Genomic DNA, 6,640 nt, shown 5'->3' with positions numbered 1-6,640 from the left:
TGTGTCGGTTTATTGTGTGTGTGTATGTCTGGTTACAGTGTGTGTGTGTGTGTATGTCTGGTTACAGTGTGTGTGTGTGTGTGGTTAGAGTGTGTGTGTGTGTGTCTGGTTACAGTGTGTGTGAGTGTGTGTGTGTGTCTGGTTAGAGTGTGTCGGTTTATTGTGTTTGTGTGTGTATGGTTACTGTGTGTGTGTGTGTGTATGTCTGGTTACAGTGTGTGTGTTTGTATGTGGGTGTCTGGTTACAGTGTAGTTGTGTGTGTGTGTGTCTTGTAGCAGTGTGTGTGTGTGTGTGTGTGTGTGTGTGTGTGTCTGGTTAGAGTGTGTCGGTTTATTGTGTTTGTGTGTGTATGGTTACTGTGTGTGTGTGTGTGTATGTCTGGTTACAGTGTGTGTGTTTGTATGTGGGTGTCTGGTTACAGTGTAGTTGTGTGTGTGTGTGTCTTGTAGCAGTGTGTGTGTGTGTGTGTGTGTGTGTGTGTGTCTGGGTGTGTGTCTGTCTGGTTACCGTGTATGTGTCTGTGTGTGTGTGTGTGTCTGGTTACTGTGTGTGTGTGTGTGTGTGTGTCTGGTTAAAGTGTGTGTGTGTGTGTGTGTGTGTGTGTGTGTGTGTGTGTGTGTGTGTGTCTTTACTGTTTGTGTGTGTGTCTGGTTACTGTGTGTGAGTGTGTGAGTGTGTGTCTGGTTACAGTGCGTGTGTGTCTGTCTTTCTGTCTGGTTACAGTGCGTGTGTGGAGGGGGCTTCTGGTTACAATGTTTGTGTGTGTGTTTGTGTCTGGTTACAGTATGTGTATGTTTGTGTGGGTGTGTGTGTGCATGTCTGGATACAGTGTGTGTGTGTGTGTGTGTGTTTGCTTTCAGTGTGTGTGTATGTCTTGTAACAGTGTGTGTGTGGTGTGTGTCTGGTTACAGTGTGTGTGTGTGTGTGTGTGTCTGGTTACAGTGTGTGTGTCTGTAAGGTTACAGTGTATGTGTGTGTTTGTGTGTCTGATTACAGTGTGTGTGTGTGTATGTGTGTGTGTGTGTGTGTTTACTGTGTGTGTGTCAGGTTACTGTGTGAGTGTGTGTGTGTGTGTCTGGTTACAGCGTGTGTCTGTGTGTGTGCATGTGAGGGGTTACAGTGTGTGTGTGTGTGTGTGTGTCTGGTTACAGTGTGTGTGTGTTTTTTGTGTGTCTGGTTACGGTGTGTTGGTGTGTATATGGGTGTGTTTGTGTCTGTTTACTGTGTGTGTGTGTGTCTGGTTACTGTGTGTGTGTGTGTGTGTGTGTGTGTGGCTGTCTGTCTGGTTATAGTGTGTGTGTGTCTGGTGACTGTGTGTGTGTATGTGTGTCTGGTTACAGTGTGTGTGTCTGGTTACAATGTCTGTATGCGTCTGGTTACAGTGTTAGTGTGTGTGTGTGTGTGTGTGTGTGTCTGGTTATGCTGTGTGTGTGTGTGTGTGTGTTTGGTTACAGTGTGTGTGCGTGTGTGCCTGGTTACAGTGTGTGTGTGAGTGTGTGTCTGGTTGCAGTGTGTGTGTGTGTGAGTATGTGTCTGGTTACAGTGTGTATGTGTGTCTATTTACAGTGTGCGTGTGTGTGTGTTTCCGGTTACATTGTGTCTCTGTGTGTGTGTATGTGTGTCTCTGTTTAAAGTGCTTGTAAGTGTGTGTGTGTGTGTCTGGTTACACAGTCAGTATGTGTGTGCGCGCGCTTGACTGGTTGCAGTGTGTGTGTGTCTGTTTACAGTTTGTGTGTGTCTGGTTACAGTGTGTGTGTCCGCCTACAGTGTGTGTGTGTGTGTCTGGTTACTGTGGGTGTGTTTGTGTGTGTCTGGTTACAGTGTGTGTGTGTGTGTGTGTGTCTGGTTACAGTGTGTGTGTGTGTGTGTGTGTGTTTGTGGGTGTCTAGATACAGATTGTGTGTGTGTGTGTGTGTCTGATTACAGTGTGTATGTGTGTCCGGTTACTGTGTGTGTGTATGTCTGGTTACAGTGTGTGTGTGTGTGTCTGTGTCTGGTTACAGTGTGTGTTTGTGTGTGTGTGTGGTTACAGTGTGTGTGTGTGTGTGTGTGGTTAGAGTGTGTGTGTGTGTGTGTGTATGTGTCTGGTTACAGTATGTGTGAGTCTGTGTGTGTGTGTCTGGTTACAGTGTGTTGGTTTATTGTGTGTGGTATGTCTGGTTACTGTGTGTGTGTGTGTGTGTTTGTGTGTGTGTTTGTGTCTGGTTACCGTGTGCTTGTGTGTGTGTATGTATCTGTCTGCTTACAGTCTCTGTGTGTGTCTGATTACAGTGTTTCTGTTTGTGTGTGTCTGTTTTCTCTATGTGTGTGCGTCTGGTTACTGTGTGTGTGTTTGTGTGTATGTGTGTGTGTGTGTGTGTGGTAACAGTGGGTGTGTGTTTGTGGGTGTGTGTGTCTGTTTACACTGTGTGTGTTTGTGTGTGTGTGTCTTTGTGCCTGGTTACAGTGTGTGTGTGTGTGTGTGTGTGTGTGTGTGTGTGTCTTTGTGTGTCTGGTTACAGTGTGTGTGAATGTGTCTGTGTCTGTCTGTCTGTCTGGTTACAGTGTGTGTGTGTGTTTGTGTGTGGGTGTCTGGTCGAAGTGTAATATTGTGTGTGAGTGTCTGGTAACAGTGTGTGTGCGTGTGTCTCCGTGTGTGTCTGTGTGTGTCTGTCTGGTTGCAGCGTATGTTTCTGTGTGTGTGCGTCTGGGTACTGTGTGTGTGTGTGTGTGTCTGTGTCTGGTTAATGTGTGTGTGTGTGTGTCTATTTACTGTGTGTGTGTGTGTCTTTTTACTGTATGTGTGTGTGTGTGTGTGTGTGTGTGTGTGCGCGTGCGTGTCTGGTTCCAGTGTGTGTGTGTGTGTATGTGGGTTTGTGTGTCTGGTTACAGTGTGTGTGTGTGTTTGAGTGTGTGTCTGGTTACAGCGTGTGTGTGTGTGTGTGTGCATGTGTGTCTCTGATTCCAGTGTGTGTGTGTCTGGTTACAGTTTGTGTTTGTCTATGTGTGTATGTGTGTGTGTGTGTGTGTGTCTGGTTACAGTGTGTTTGTGTGTGTGTCTGTCTCTGGTTATAGTGTGTGTCTGTCTGTCTGTTTACAGTGTATGTGTGTGTGTCTGGTTACAGTGTGTGTGTGTGTGTATGTCTGGTTACAGTGTGTGTGTGTGTGTGTCTGGTTACAGTGTGTGTGTGGTTAGAGTGTGTGTGTGTGTGTGTTTGTGTCTGGTTACAGTGTGTGTGAGTGTGTGTGTGTGTCTGGTTTATTGTGTGTGTGTATGTCTGGTTACAGTGTGTGTGTGTGTATGTCTGGTTACAGTGTGTGTGTGTGTGTGGTTAGAGTGTGTGTGTGTGTGTGTGTGTCTGGTTACAGTGTGTGTGAGTGTGTGTGTGTGTGTCTGGTTAGAGTGTGTCGGTTTATTGTGTTTGTGTGTGTATGGTTACTGTGTGTGTGTGTGTGTGTGTATGTCTGGTTACAGTGTGTGTGTTTGTATGTGGGTGTCTGGTTGCAGTGTATTTGTATGTGTGTGTCTTGTAGCAGTGTGTGTGTGTGTGTGTGTGTGTGTGTGTCTGGGTGTGTGTCTGTCTGGTTACCGTGTATGTGTCTGTGTGTGTGTGTGTGTGTGTGTCTGGTTACTGTGTGTGTGTGGGTGTGTGTGTGTCTGGTTAATGTGTGTGTGTGTATGTGTCTGTTTACTGTGTGTGTGTGTGTGTGTGCGTGTCTGGTTAAAGTGTGTGTGTGTATGTGAGTTTGTGTGTCTGTTTACTGTGTGTGTGTGTCTGGTAAGTGTGTGTGTGTGTGGGTGTTTGGTTACAGTGTATGAGTGTGTGTGTGGTGTGTCTGGTTACAGTGTGTGTGTGTGTGTCTGGTTTCAGTGTGTGTGTGTGTTCGTGTGTTTCTGGTTCCAGTGTGTGTGTGTGTGTATATGTCTGTTTACAGTGTGTGTGTGTGGGTGTCTGGTTACAATGTATATGTGTGTGGGTGTGTGTTGGTAACAGTGTGTGTGTGTGTCTGCGTGTGTGTCTGTCTGATTACAGTGTATGTGTCTGTGTGTGTCTTTGTGTCTGGTTACAGTGTGTGTGTATGTGTGTGTGTGTGTGTCTGGTTACTGTGTGTGTGTGTGTGTGTGTCTGTTTACTGTGTATGTGTGTCTGGTTACTGTGTGTGTGTATGTGTGTGTGTGTCTGTTTATTGTGCGTGTGTCTGTCTGGTTACTGTGTGTGTGTGTGTGTGTGTCTGGTTACAGTGTGTGTGTGTTTGTTTGTGTGTCTGGTTTCAGTGTGTGTGTATTTGTGTGTTTCTGTTTACAGTGTGTCTGTGTATGGCTGGTTAAAGTGTGTGTGTGTGTGTGTGTGTGTCTTGTTTCATTGTGTGTGTGTGTCAGGTTACAGTATGTGTGTGTGTGTCTGGGTAAAGTGTTTCTGTGTGTGTGTGTGTGTCTGGTTACAGTGTGTGTTTGTCTGTCTGGTTACAGTGTGTGTGTGTGTGTGTCTGGTTACAGTGTGTGTGCGTGTGTCTGGTTACGGTGTGTTGGTGTGTATGTGTGTGTTTGTGTGTCTGTTTACTGTGTGTGCATGTGTCTGGTTACTCTGTGTGTGTGTGTGTGTCCGGTTACAGTGTGTGTGTCTGGTTACATTGTATGTGTGTGTGTGTGTGTCTGGTTACAGTGTGTGTGTGTGAGTGTGTGTGTCTTGTTACACTGTGTGAGTGTGCATCTGGTTACAGTGCGTGTGTGTGTGTGTGTGTGAGTGTCTGGTTACCATGTGTGTGTGTGTGTGTGTGTGTGTCTGTGTGTGTGTCTGGTTACAGTGTGTTCGTGTGTCTGGTTACACTGTGTGTGTGTGTGTTTTTGTGTGAGTGTCTGGTTAAAGTGTGTGTGTGTGTGTGTGAGTGTCTGGTTACATTGTGTGTGAATGTGTGTGTGTGTGTCTGTCTCTTTACAGTGTGTGTGTGTGTGTGTGTGTGTGTCTGCTTACAGTGTGTTTGTGTGTGTGTGTCTGTCTGGTTATAGTGTGTGTGTGTCTGGTGACTGTCTGTGTGTGTGTATGTGTGTCTGGTTACAGTGTGTGTGTGAGTGTGTGTGTCTGGTTACAATGTCAGTATGCGTCTGGTTACAGTGTTAGTGTCTGTGTGTGTGTCTGGTAACAGTGTGTGTGTGTGTGAGTGTGACTGGTTAGAGTGTGTATGTGTGTGTGTGTGTGTGTCTGGTTACAGTTTGTGTGTGTTTGTGTGAGTGTCAGGTTAAGGTGTGTGTGTATGGGTGTAAGTGTCTGGTTACAGTGTGTGTGTGAGTGTGTGTGTGTCTGTCTGTCACGTTACAGGGTGTGTGTGTGTGTGTGTGTGCATGTGTGTGTGTGTCAGCTTACAGTGTGTGTGTGTGTGTCTGTGTGTGTGGTTACAGTATGTGTGTGTGTGTGTGTGTGTCTGGTTATGCTGTGTGTGTGTGTGTGCGTGTGTGTTTGGTTACAGTGTGTGTGAGTGTGTGCCTGGTTACAGTGTGGGTGTGTGTGTGAGTGTGTGTCTGGTTGCAGTGTGTGTGAGTATGTGTCTGGTTACAGTGTGTGTGTTTGTCTATTTACAGTGTGTGTGTGTGTGTGTGTGTTTCCAGTTACATTGTGTCTCTGTGTGTGTGTATGTGTGTCTCTGGTTAAAGTGCCTGTAAGTGTGTGTGTGTGTGTCTGGTTACACAGTCAGTGTGTGTGTGCGTGCGCTTGACTGATTGCAGTGTGTGTGTGTCTGTTTACAGTTTGTGTGTGTCTGGTTACAGTGTGTGTGTCCGCCTACAGTGTGTGTGTGTGTGTCTGGTTACTGTGGGTGTGTTTGTGTGGGTCTGGTTACAGTGTGTGTGTGCGTGTGTCTGGTTACAGTGTGTGTGTGTGTGTGTGTGTGTGTGTGTCTGGTTACAGTGTGTGTGAGTATGTGTGTGTGTGTCTGGTTACAGTGTGTTGGTTTATTGTGTGTGTGTATGTCTGGTTACAGTGTGTGTGTGTGTGTGTGTTTGTGTGTGTGTGTGTCTGGTTACCGTGTGTTTGTGTGTGTGTCTGGTTACAGTGTGTGTTTGTGTGTGTGTCTGGTTACAGTGTGTTTGTGTGTGTGTATGTGTCTGTCTGCTTACAGTCTCTGTGTGTGTCTGATCACAGTGTTTCTGTTTGTGTGTGTCTGTTTTCTCTATGTGTCTGCGTCTGGTTACTGTGTGTGTGTTTGTGTGTATGTGTGTGTGTGTCTGGTAACAGTGGGTGTGTGTTTGTGGGTGTGTGTGTGTCTGTTTACACTGTGTGTGTTTGTGTGTGTGTGTCTTTGTGTCTGGTTACAGTATGTGTGTGTGTGTGTCTTTGTGTGTCTGGTTACAGTGTGTGTGAATGTGTCTGTGTCTGTCTGTCTGGTTACAGTGTGTGTGTGTGTTTGTGTGTGGGTGTCTGGTCGAAGTGTAATATTGTGTGTGAGTGTCTGGTAACAGTGTGTGTGCGTGTGTCTCCGTGTGTGTCTGTGTGTGTCTGTCTGGTTGCAGCGTATGTTTCTGTGTGTGTGCAACTGGGTACTGTGTGTGTGTGTGTGTGTGTGTGTGTGTCTGGTTAATGTGTGTGTGTCTATTTACTGTGTGTGTTTGTGTCTTTTTACTGTATGTGTGTGTGTGTGTGTGTGTGTGTGCGTGCGTGTCTGGTT

Source organism: Carcharodon carcharias, chromosome 7 (assembly GCF_017639515.1).
Source record: "Carcharodon carcharias isolate sCarCar2 chromosome 7, sCarCar2.pri, whole genome shotgun sequence".
In the NCBI taxonomy this organism is placed as follows: domain Eukaryota; kingdom Metazoa; phylum Chordata; class Chondrichthyes; order Lamniformes; family Lamnidae; genus Carcharodon; species Carcharodon carcharias.
The sequence above is the reverse complement of the archived record's forward strand: the minus strand, read 5'-3'. Positions refer to the sequence as shown.